This window comes from Hippocampus zosterae, chromosome 10 (assembly GCF_025434085.1).
Source record: "Hippocampus zosterae strain Florida chromosome 10, ASM2543408v3, whole genome shotgun sequence".
Lineage (NCBI taxonomy): Eukaryota > Metazoa > Chordata > Actinopteri > Syngnathiformes > Syngnathidae > Hippocampus > Hippocampus zosterae.
The window spans coordinates 11,699,113-11,712,951 of NC_067460.1; positions in this window are offsets into that span (position 1 = coordinate 11,699,113).

Below are 13,839 nucleotides of genomic sequence, written 5' to 3' on the forward strand. Positions count from 1 at the left end.
TTGGAGAAAAATGAGAAACCTTGAGTCGGGTCCGCAGTTGGGAGAACCCTCCTTCCCCCTCCTCCCTCTCCAGATCAGGGAGGAGGAGGAATGACGAACAGAGGAAACAGCAGTACAAACAGGCAACATTTATTTCAACAAAATGCAAGAGTATATAATGAGTATGAAATTGGGATTCAAGGATTTCAATTGAGGTAGCTGCTCTAATTTGCATGGCTAGAGCATTCCAGATCACTGGAGCCCAAATAGATTTGTGCTTTTGGCCGACAGTGAAGCAATGAGCCAAAATTGAATGAAAGCCAAGACAACCTGTGAGTCGACTGAAAAGACATCACAGGAAAATCTTCCGTTTGCTGTCCTTCCATCTCATGGCAATTCCCTTTTTTTCTGAATTGTTTCAGAGTGAAAATACTGCAGGATGGAAGCTATGGATTTGGGGCAAAATGTGCAGTGATTTGACCAACGTTGTTTGAGTCATAGGTGCGAAAGGTAAGAGGCAGCTGATGACTCATAAATGCCCTCCAAATATAGTGCACAGTGGTGTTTTATTCAATGTGCAGCAACAGTGCAAAGCACACGATGTTGTTTGTTCTCAATTTCAGGTCACCTTGTTAGTGTTTTAGATTTAAAAAATAGAAGCTTTTTTTCCAGTAATGTTATGTCAATGATGCATCGGAATATTGCCCCATGCAAGAGATTCTCACTGCACCATCTCAGTAGCGTAGCATAAGGCATCATGGCCATATGAACGCGTTAGTTTCCAGGTCATAGGAGAGCAAATCTAAAATGGGAGAACAGTATTTCTCATATGCTCATCATAGTTTGACCAAGGAACGTCCTGTCCTCTTTCTCCTGTTGACTCTTAACATAATCATTCATTGCATATTCCTAACTAATACATCCATTGGGAATACATGTGATAATAGCCACCTAAATTACAGGCCGAGTTGCCTGAAAAGCCTTTCTTGAATTGTCATCAGAGTACCTTTACTGAAATGCAAGGTCATTTGGGGGGCCAGCAAACTCAGTCAAGGGGCCCTCAAAAACCTTGTATTGCACTGACAAAAGTTCGATTTCATTTTCACTATTTTGGTTGATTGACACCCATGTGCTTGCCATAAAACCGGGTGTAGCTTGATTTTCATGCCGGTACAAGTCTAGTCTACTGTGGATTGTGTTGTGCTCCTCTTGGCGTTCCGGTGAACATTGTTGACTTGCTACCGACTCGTGCAAGAATTTGGTAACTGAGCTCGGCGTAGAAACAGGCCCGTCATTGTTTTTGTGCTGGAGCTGTGGTCTTGTTTAACATACATTTCGTAGATGCTCTACACCTCACTGGGTGTTATTTCCTTGCTTCCTGGTCAGAAAAATGTAACTAGATTTTAGACTTACAAAAAGCAGGTCTAACTCAAGGCATAGGAGGGGAAACGTGATTTTGGTGTACAAATTTGGCATTCTATGGACGGATTTCAGTGTCAGTGTCACTGGATTTCATTCAAAAATACAAGTAGAACACCAATAAATCCTTCTAAATCATTGTTGAAATAATTAATAACAATTCAAATCATGATCACCTGAAAAAAATTGACACCTCCCATTCACTTTTGCGGGTGGTGGAGAGCATGACACACTCTGCCCATGTCAGATGCACGGCCGACAACATCATCCGCAAAGGGCAAACTTGCAGTTTACCTGCCAATGTCATGTGCAGACCCCAGAGAATGTTTTTGTTTCCGCAATGTCAAGCATGGCATATTCAGGCGTACAGTGCTCAGAACTGAGAGATGGCATGAGAATGGGTGGAAAAAAAATTACTTCCACGCCACAATGGCGCACAAAGGTGCAAAAAAACTCCACTCATGCACACAGTTAGACTGCACTTTGCACTAGACTTGCGCGAACGAAAATAGGGCCCATGGTCTTCAATTATTGAGTCGTTAAAGTCTGATTTGATGCTTATGATCCAACAAATGAATCGTCAAAACATGTATTCAATTGACAAGCACATTCATTAATGTTAAATATAGTTTATAATTTTGACGACTGACATGATGACAAGTTTCACACGTGATGCTCTCCATTGCATCCCCCCTGACGACTGATACCAATAGCAGTGCCGTCGATAGTTGCAAGAGCGTCTGGCTGTTTCTGTTGCCGCTGTCGGTTACAGACACACAGACACACACACACACACACACACACACACACACACACACACACACACACACACACATACACACACGGTGTAACTGTAACAAAAAGGTTGAAAGCTTCATTTTCCGCACAACTGCACCAACTAGTTTATTTTGCAGCTGTCTTCTTGAATCAAGTCTGCGGATGTGCAGTAAGATATTGGAAGAGCCCATTACATAAATTGGGAGGGGGGGGGAGAGCAGTCAAAATCCACATAACGTGTGAATTTAGATTCAGACAATTGAAAGAATTGACATTGGGGCCTTTTGGAAATTTTGGCTATGCAGGAAATTCCCCGTGCTTGCCTTCTGGTCATCTCTGGACTGGCCCTGCCTGTATCATTTAGCTTTGAATGTATGTTGTCACATAGTGGAGCCATTGTGGTGATTGTCCGACGTGCTTCAGGAAATAGGAATTATACACACGCACACAGTGGGCATCTTTGTGGAGCCTCGATATCAATCTGTGTAGGCACACATCTGGAGTCCGATTAAGCTCACGCACAACCACACACATTTTGCTCTGCCATTTGCATATTCTATTATTATTATTATATAATGGTGCCCACTCATGCACCAGTAGACATGCACAGGCCATTCTACCCTTTATCTGTGTTCGTAAAGTGTCATTGCAATGACTGAGCCACCTGATGACACAATAATGTACTGTAACTTGTTAGTTTTAAGAGAAACAAATATTTTTTTAAAAACCTTTTCATGGTGAAACAGATTTTTTAAAATAAATTTCAATCAATAAATCAATAAAATGTAAACTATTTAAAATTCTACTTATTTTTTGTACAGTACTGTGAATATTTTTTTTGCCAGATTGAGGTTTTCTTGATTATTGAAAAAAATCATCTAGAAAAAATATCTTTATTGTTATAACTTTTATGTCACAAAATTTACAAAATGTTCATTTGTCTTCATTATTATTCATTTTTTATTTTAATTTTTTTTGCGGTGAACCTCAAAACTTGGGCTAGAACCAAAAATCCAGTCTCTGAATGCATTCTTTTTGATGCCGTTTTTACTTTAATACAATAGGTGTAGCAGTAGAATAGTTTCTATTTGACATTTTTGACAAGGATGCTCCACACTTGAACGTAGTCTGAAAAGTTTTGTTTCAAAACTGCTTTATGTACAGCGTTTTCATTGATCACATAAAATGAGTTTTATTATTACATGTATGATTATGCACGGTATGACTGGGTGGAATTACAATGTTTTGGTATCTGCTGCCACCACGTGTTAAATGGAGGACGTGCGGATGACGTGCAATGTGCAAGTTCTGACACGAAGGGGCGTTGTAACCACATTAAACGGAGTGATGGAGTCCCCCCCCAACAGCCGGGCTTTTAAAACTTTTTTTTTTCCAGACTGAGTGGCCGACTACATAAAAATATTGAGCGCTCCACGCACCCCCATATTGACGAGTATTAAAATATTAGACCAAAGTGGGCATCAAAACAAGGTACTGGCAATAAAAAGCATTTGATATTATTGTAAGCCATTGCATGATGCAGTTTGAAATGCCCTTAACTATGGTTCACTGAGAAGCACCATGTTTTGCGGCTGCAAAAACATATTGCCAAGAAGTACTTGCATGTGTACGTTTTTTTCCCTTCAGCATTTAAATCGTTTTCATTATGAGTGGATTGTTCAAACGTGGACCGTGAGAGAGTACAGGTACCACCCTGTTAGTGACATATTTCAATTTACTGAAAAGTGTTAATTATGTAAATATTTAACAAAGCTTTGTGTTTATAAGACCTTATGTGTCCCTTATTCCAAGTTGTTTTTCTTTTTTGAATAAGTCAAGTCAACAGTATTTATAGAGCACTTTCAAACAGCCATCGCTGCATACAAAGTGCTGTACATGGAGCGATTTAACATACACAATAAACAGTAAGAAGAAATGGTAATAAAGCACCAAGCAGTAAAATCATGCTGAGTCGAACGCCAAAGAATACAAGTGGTTCATATGATGGTGGATGAATAGAATAACGCAATAATAGTGACATAAGAATTATAGAGGAGAGTAGAATGTGTGTTGAGTGTTTAGAATCTTCAAACAAATATTCAAGAATTTAAAAAATCATACACTCACGTTTAGATGAGAAATGATGAGTCTTAATTTTTAAAGGCAAAGGGGCCACCATATCCGCCTGTGCAACTGGTACCGGTACTTAAGATGAATCGTACTCGCGAATGGGCAACATTGCGCATGTGGGGCAAAAAAAAAAAAAGTTTTGGGGGCCCATTTTTCAACTGTTCACCCCTGATGGTGGCCATAGACCTTAAAAACGGCAACTATATTTACCCCATGCTCAATTACTGGTATATGTATGTATGCATGTATTCCACCTCGCAATTGTCATGCAGTTTTTTTGAATGTCAATCAAAACTTTATACTTCATATAAACAGTTTGTTTCCAAGAGAGAAAAAAACCAACTCTGACATTAACCACTTTTGTTATTGATTCGGTTGATCTGAAGAATACGGGCGAGTGCCCCTGGAAGTTGTTTTTCTTTTCTTGTGATGGCCTTTGAATTAGTTAACACATTGCCAAAATCATATCGCTTGTCATGAAAGGCTAATGATGGAAAAAAAAAACATGATCGCATTTCTCTTTTCCTGCATGGTTATTAAACACTGGCTGAATTGTGGACAAACTTGTCATTTCACATTAGTGCATTTGCATGAGTTGGGTTATTTGACCTCGATGCCATAAAGCTGCATTGCAAACATCAATTTTTTGATGACATCAGATGCTGAGGCAGTTAAACGTCCAGTCCAGCCAAATACTGTATGTTCCGTGTGTGAACCAAACAACCTGGGAAAACAAAATCTAAAATGATGCGTGCATTTTGACATTGTCTGGATTGTATTGTCTTGGGTGTTGTGAGCCTTTCTTATGGCAAACGATGCAAGACAGTGGTGTCCTTCTGCTCTTATATTACATACGTGACACACTGTAAAATCTCTCATTCATTCATTCATTCATTCATCTTCCGAGCCGCTTGATCCTCACTAGGGTCGCGGGGGTGCTGGAGCCTATACCAGCTGTCTTCGGGCAGTAGGCGGGGGACACCATGAATCGGTTGCCAACCAATCGCACACAGAGACGAACAACCATCCACGCTCACACTCACACCCAGGGACAATTTAGAGTGTTCAATCAGCCTGCCACGCATGTTTTTGGAATGTGGGAGGAAACCGGAGCACCCGGAGAAAACCCACGCCGGGAGAACGTGCAAACTCCACACAAGGAGGCCGGAGCTGGAATTGAACCCGGTACCTCTGCACTGTGAAGCCGACGTGCTAACCACTGGACTACCGGGCCGCCCCCCCATCTCTCAATTTTTGACAAAAGAAGTAGCAGGATTGCAGCAATGTGTATGCCCGGTAATTAATTAAACTGTCTTGACGGCTGGGCTGTCTCCACGCGCTCACCTGGCCCATTAACTTTTAATCCAATAGTATGAATTCGTCACACCGTTCCTCGACAGTTAAAACAATCGCGACTTTGCAATTCATTATTGTGAAAATTCTTGAAAATTGATTACTCCCATTAAACCAGTAAATTGCATTTTATTTTCGAAGGGGTGGGGGATGACAAATATTGTAAAAAATAAGCCGAGACGACTTTCACAGCTACATTTTTGTGAGTTAAAATGAGACCTCATCAATTTAGTCACCCTTAATGTCAGTGGTGTGTTGCGTTATCTTAACATAATTAAACCTCCCGCCCCAAAAAGACACATTATATTAAGGGCTGTTCACATGGCAAGATTTGGTCCGGTGCTGCACCGGGGCTGCCCCAGTAGAGCGTTCACACGTGCAAATTAGCTCCGGGGTAGCCCCGGAAAAGAGCTTATACCGGACCAAATTTGACCCACCTAAGGGAGGTGGGTCAAATATTTGCTCCGGGGCAAATGCTCGTTTGCGAGGCAGCACTGGTGTAAATGTGCACGTGTGAACGCAACTGGGTTAAATTAGCTCCAGAGCAAATGCTTGTGAAGAGTACGTATGGCGAGAATGCGTTGCTTTCGTGCTCTGTCGGACTTCCGTAATGTGTTGATTCATAACGACACAAGGCTTGGCTAGTAACATATTTCCTTTTGTAGGAGACTGGACTGTCTCGGAGTTGTTTGTTCCTTTGTTGTTTGTTCACAACCCCGCGCCCCCCCCCCTGTAGAATTTATTTTGTGATTTCCTCTCTTGATTTTCTGTTTGGCGCAATAGTGTTTGCTTTTCTGAGTGTCATTGAAGTCATCGTTCATTTACGTTTTCTTGGGCGGTCACTCTCGAGCAGAAGGCACGGAAACCAAGAAGGAGAAGGACGTGCCGGTCCAGTCGTCGCTTGAGTTGTGTATATACTGTACGTTTTAAAAAGAACCAACACGACAGCTCGTTTGTTTTCTGTCGTTTTGCTCCGCTGCAGAAACTGCCGTGTGAACGCAAGTGGGGCAGCCCCGAGACTGTACCGGGGCTGCCCCGCTCAGCGGCTTTTTACGTGTGAACGCTCCACACAATTTGCTGCGGTGCAAAATATCCCGCAACAAACTATGTCGGTGCAGCACCGGAGCAAATGTGTGCCGTGTGAACGGCCCTTTAGTTTCACATTGCATTACAGGATCTGTATCGAGGAGAGCTCCTTAAGAGGTAAACTCCAGTATACTATGGACCACTCAAACCCTAAAGTCCACTAGTTTGATGCTAACATAAAATGGGACATCTCATAGTTAGGCTAATGAATAGCATCAATGTGGCTACGTTAAGCTTTAAGCGGGTATTTGAACACAAACATGTGTAGACAAGTAATATAACAATGCTCACAGTCAAAGGCATATATTCTTTATCCTCTGTAAAACATGATTAATAATACAGCAGATTACTAAGTCACTTAAAGGGGAAGCAAACATGATTTTTTTTCGTGACAATAATGTTTTATGCACCTCCACTCGTCTGCATATGACATTCTGATTTCAAACCAAATTCCAGTGAAGTTGGGATGTTGTGTTAGATATAAATTAAAACAGACTACAGTTATTTGCAAGTCACGTTCAACCTATATTTAATTGAATATGCTACAAAGACAAGATATTTAATGTTCAAACTGATCAGCTTAATTGTTTTGAACAAATAATAATTTACTGAACATTTTATGGCTGCAACCACTGTGTTACATCACCTTCTCTTTGAACAACATTCAGTACATGTTTGGGAACTGAGGAAAATAATTGTTAGAGCTTTGTGGGTGGAATTCGTTCCTGTTCTTGCTTGATGTACAGATTCAGCCTGCGTAACAGGCCGGCGTCTCTTTTTATGTGCACCACAATGAGCCACAAACTGCCTGTCCGGTACCCACAAAACAGGCATTGTAAATAATTACAAATAACTGACAATCCAAATGATTTGGCTTTACTATACTGTGAGAACATTTCAGAGTTTGTACTTTTTACGGCAATGAAAGGGGCGGGGGTCATAATGTAAGCACACAGTATAACCCATAATTGTCTCGCTGGTTCAGGAGCAGCTCACACACACACACTTGTAGATGTGACTGGCAGCGCTATGCCGGCTTCTTGTTCATAAATTCTGTGATTAATACACACTGTTTATAATCTGTGAAAGCATCCTGGCATGAAGGATGAGGATTATATATATTTTTTCATCTCACAAACTAATTGAAAAGGGCCGGCGTGGTGCTGCTATCGCTTGCGTCCTCAGCTGAGTTATTGCCAGGCTGAGACTGACAGGGGGAAAGGGGAGCAGAAAAAAGGCAGATTTAATGAACAAGCATGTGACTATTGAATAGGCAGGTGCTGGACTGCACTGGGCATCTGCTCATGTTATAATAAAGATATCTAATGTTAGTTGACATTCATGCGCCACATAACACCTGCAGCTTGTTCAATCTTATTTGGGCACTAATGACACATGAGAGGTATTCAGCTAACAATAGGTTTATAATTGCGGATGTAGTGGTAATGAGGCAATGGGAGAGATTTGGTCCAATTATAATGTTTTTTTTAGTTTATGTGGCAAAATGAAATGTCAACTTTGTTTAAATGGAAAAGTGCAATAAGAATGATCCATTTTCTAATGTGCTGATGCTCACGAGGGTCGCGGGCATACTGGAGCCAATCTCAGCTGTATTCGGGCAGTAGGTAGGGGAGGAGGTATTTTTGGAATGTGGGTGGAAACCGGAGCACCCGGAGAAAACCCGGGTAGAACATTCAAACTCCACACAGGAAGGACGGGACCTTAAATTGAACCCCGGACCTCTCTGCTGTGAGGTGGATGTGCTAACCAGTTTTTCCACCGTGCCATCACAATATGAAATAACTTATTAATTTGTCCATTTGTTGATCACATTAAATGTAGTCATCATCAATATATAATTATATTATTATTCATCATTTTGTACGTTTTTCTTTATTATTTGAACCTCACATAACGCACATTTCATTTTGTTAAGGCCAAAATTAAATACAAAGCCAACTGCCATTGTAGTATATTCAATTCTGCAGTTGTATAAATCACATCTGAATCATAAATATGTAATGTTCATATATATTTTACAAATATCGACAAATGCAAATCTGAATTTATATTAGAAAATACAATATGAATAAAGTATGTTAAATTATATCTCAATATGTAAATTGGTCCATAAATCCAGGAAAAAAAATATCAATTCATAGATTGAAAATCATTTTGAAAAAAATTATGAATTATATTTCACCATTTAATAAACCATCTGACATTAAACTACCTATTTAATTGGCTTCATATTTTATTGTGGCACACTTCTTTCCTTAATTATGTTACATGAAGGAAAAAATACAAATCAGACAAAATTAATGCAAAATAAAAACAAATACGCATCACACACAAACACTGGCGAGATTTTTACTGTAATATCTGTAGTCACCTCGATCGATCTATCTACGTTATCTATTGCTCTCTCTTGTTCTTGCTATTTCTCTCACGCCCTCTCTCCCTCTAACCTATCTAATCTCTTGAATCTATGTATTGCATAAACTGTATGTGTCCATGTTTACATATTTATATGCTGCATATATAGATTTAGATATTTGTGCTGTAGGCAAGCAAGTTATGCGCCGTGTCTATGTACAGTAGCTATGTGCGAAATTCAGTCAGTCATGGTATTCTGATCAGGCTGACTGTTGTTTATTCTTGCTGACCTGATCAACCTTACTCGGGCAACATACCAGGCCAGTGCACACAGAATGTGTTTATTTTATAATTAAGGTCACTGTGGAAACAAAAGCAATCTTTCATTTTCACACACTGTTGTGTTGCTAAATAATTCAGTCAGCAAATTGGTGGATGAAATCATGCCTATGTAAGCAGCACCGGCCCATTTGTAAGCTTTGTGTAATTTGTTCCAACAGTTTTAGATCAGTGTTTTACTACATGATATGAAAAAACAAAGCAACATACAGTAAATGTTGACGTTAAGTCCCCATCCTGCTCAAGAATTTGGTTTAACCGAACTTTGGGGTGTATGGACATGACCAATGTAATTCTTTTTGGTGAGCCAAGCTCAAAATCAACAGGTTTACATTCATTTTAAAATGACAAAATCAAACGTCGGCTCCATTGAGACGTCATTAGAATTGCCGTTTTATCTCATTATTATTTTATTGTGAGGTGCTATCAACTCAACTCGACAGTATTTATAGAGCACTTTCAAACTGCCATTGCTGCATATAAAGTGCTGTACATGAAGCAACTAACATATGCTACCTATCATAAAAAAGTCGTCTACAACTAACCAGTAAAGACCGATCCGAAGTTGAGAGTTTGTTTGCAGTTGATTAAAAATACTTTTCCCCCTTCCTGATTACTGCGTTCTTAGCATTTATTGTGAATACATATTTACAATAAATGCTATATATACACTGTATATACATATAAAGTATATATTTGCAAGTTTTAGGACTTTTTCCCAGATACGACCAGACATTGTGGCCTCCTGACGGGTGCCTTTCATCTGGATTTTTGGAGATGAAAGCTTAGTTTATGCACATACTTTTATCCCTCTAATTAATATGGAAATGTATCCTGTTCCATAGGGAATTTAATGCTATTTCGAGGAATAGGAAGAAATGTCCTCATACACGACGACTGAATAGACACTCAGCTGTCAGTGAGACGTCAGAAAATTGCTAATATATGCCTGGTAATGCAGGGCCAGGCCATTTCAGTTCTTTTTCAGCACTGTGGGTATATTGTCTTATTTTTAGAAAAGCTGGACAAAGTGTTTATGGACACACAACATTAGGTACAGCCACACAAACAAAGGAGTTGTAAACCAATGCATATGTTGTGGGGTTTTTTTTTAATATTGTATTAAAAGCCAAACTAAATGCTAATCTAGTAACCTGTGTATTGCAGGTGAAATGCTACTGTGATGTGCATTGCGTAGACATGCCTGGCACTACTTTATTTAGATTCAGACTCAATCTGCCTCATCGATGCGGTTTATACCAGTGTGGCTGCAGCTTGGCTACCATATGTTAATAAAAATACCTTATGTGAGAATTTAGCCCGTTTGGGTCTCTCTCACATAGGACACAGAATTTGTTGTATTTTTAGTAGGCGTGAAATAAGCAAAATGTCATTTTAAAGGAAGGCAGTATCGTGGTACCTCTACTTATGAAATTATTTGGTTCTGGAAGAAATTTCTTCATGACCAATTTTGTAAGTAGAGACGCGTTTTCCATGTGAATGCCCTAATGCGTTCCAAGCCACCCGAAAATTCAGACATAAATGTTTCCTTAAGCATAACAGTGCATCAAAATTTGTAGCAAATACTGTACATGTTACATTTACATTATTGCACAATAAATGAGAGTTTTGCATAATGTAAAAAAACTAAGAATAAAGACTAAAAATGATGGTCACTTAACTTTTCACTGCATCCTTGTCGTTTTTTGCCCATTTAGTTCATGTTCTCTCTCAGCAATGGTTTTTGCCTGGCGTTTTGTCAAGAACTGACCCAAGATGTTTACTTTTGTCGGCTTTTTGACATTCAATTCAATAATACTATTCAACAACAAATTGTAAATCAGAGATGAATTCCTTGAATGTGTCCCTTAACTATTCCAGTGTACATTTTATGATACTTAATGCAAATTAACCATGTTTCAAGAGGACTGGTGATGTTGATTCGGAGGTGATCTTGACTTTATTTTTTAAAGTGGTGAATATGAGACGGAGATCTACTGCCCTATCACAGTTTATAAAATTAGACGAACCACTTGAAGCAAATACATGTTGGGTGCAACAAGTCAATATAAGCACCAGATAAGCACCAAACGGCTTGAGGGTACTAAAAGTGGAAATCCTTGAATGTAATGTGCATTAGATGGACTAAAACAATAGTTTTTATTATGCACACAGTTTACAGTCGCTGACTTGCCTGACTGACAAGTGTGTAGGAGACTCATAATAAAATAAAATAGTCATAATGTTTTAGAAAAACAAAATGCAAGCCTTTGTTGTCACAAATATGCAACTCATTAAGCAGAGGGTTCTCCCACACACAGTCAGCAGGTACCACACCTGCTACCGGTGAATGTGTTTCGCACCTCAAAGGCATCAAGAATTGATGACCTATGGCGTTATTTTTGGAATATCATTTCCTGGAATCATTCACCAATGTGGTCGAGATGGGATATTGTGAGAAGGAGGGCAGTCTATAAAAGCTGCTTCACCATAATATGAAGGAAAAATATTTTTGTGACATTTTTGGCACATTATTTATTTCGGCCAAAGAATGTACAGCACATGTACATGACATACGGTGGCAGAGAAACTTTAAGGCAGTGAAAGTCATTTCATGCACGGTTAATCTTTTGCACACACTGGCCACATTGAATTCTGAAAACAGACGCATGGACTGGGTCATTTGAAGATGAACTAGATTTTGTTGTTAATGTTTATACAATACCTGCATGTAAAATACATAATAAAAAAATGAAAATATTCTCATTTTGAAATTTTTATTACAACAAAAAATATACAAATGTTGCGTAGTTTACAAATATGTATTCACAATAAATCCAACAATCAATTCGACATTGTGGGGTTTGGGGGTTGTAAATGCCTGGGCCTGAAAAAAAGTTTCCATACAGTATTGTTTTGTTTTTTAAATGGGGGATTACTACTACTACGACTACGAGTACTACTACTAATTATTATTATTCCTTGAGAGAGAAGTAGATTTGTTTTACACGTTTCCCTCCACCCTGGCAACCCCACAGAAACAATTCTGGCTACACTCCTGTCTTAAATCGATTATTTGGTGTTTTTTTTAATGAGTGGACACCGATGCATACAGGAGGAGCACAGAAATTGAAGTATTGACCAATATCAACATTGATATCAATACTATCAATCTTGGGATCGATCTCCCCACCACTCATGCTCATCTTTTGCTCTTTAGCAGGCTACTTAGCCACCCTGGGTCCCATAATGCACACACTCACTCAAACATAGAATGTGTGAAAGCATCTGTGGTGGGCCATTACCACCGAGGAGCCAGATGAAAACACTTCAGTCATCTGATCCATTTTTATCCATTATTTATCCTGCTGGCTCCAGGAACCCTATTCTCTATTCTCTTCTATTTTGTAACTGGACTTTTGTGTGTGTGTGTTTATATCTATCTATATATTTATATATGTACATACAGTATATATATATTTGTATGTATTTATGTATATATGTGACTATTTGTCTATCCATATTGATAGATAGATAGAAAGATAGGTAGATATAAGGATATAACACAATTACATTGTGCCTGTTACTTACAATACAATACAACGCAACAGTTATGCAACACATTCGGTGGCCTTATTTGATGTCGTCAGCTACGAAAATGATTCATGGCCACCTTGTTGTCTTGCCTGAAAAACATCACTTACTGGCATTAAAAAAAATAATAATAATCTTCATCGAACCCGAAAACCCCCCAAATAGAAATTTTTTCCCTCCACCATTTTATCAATAGCCGATTTAGCATTTTTTTTCTTTTTGTTATCGTGAACTTCAAGGCAATACATGCTAGCTATAACGTGCAACATTATTTTTTTCTTCTTCTCAGTTTGAGCCCTATGTAAGGAAATGTAGCAGAATAGTAAAACTCTCACTTCACATTCTACGGGGCCAAATATTTACCCATGTCATATTTATCTCTTTATATATCTTTTTTCCTTCCATAGTTTTACTGTCCACAACAAGTATTTTTGAAAAAACAAATCATTTTGATCATATTATATTTTCGTGATCGTCCACACATGGGCTCACTGCAGTAAACAACGAAAATCCTTTTGTTCGTCAATCTCCGGGGAGTGACGTCATTTACAGAATGCCCAGTCGCCAGTCAGCCATTTCTAAGGTTTTTTGATTGTCTAATTAACTCTTCTTTGCAATTGTTTTACCAGGTTATTCGGTTAAATGCCTCGGCGCTGTGTGCACTGTTCACATTCAGGCAAACAGCTGTTTCAGTGGCCAAAAGAAAAGAATAGAGCACATATACTGTATTTGGACCAAGAATTGGGATCTGTACAGTTTTGTTCTCGCAAAGCCAATGAATTTCAT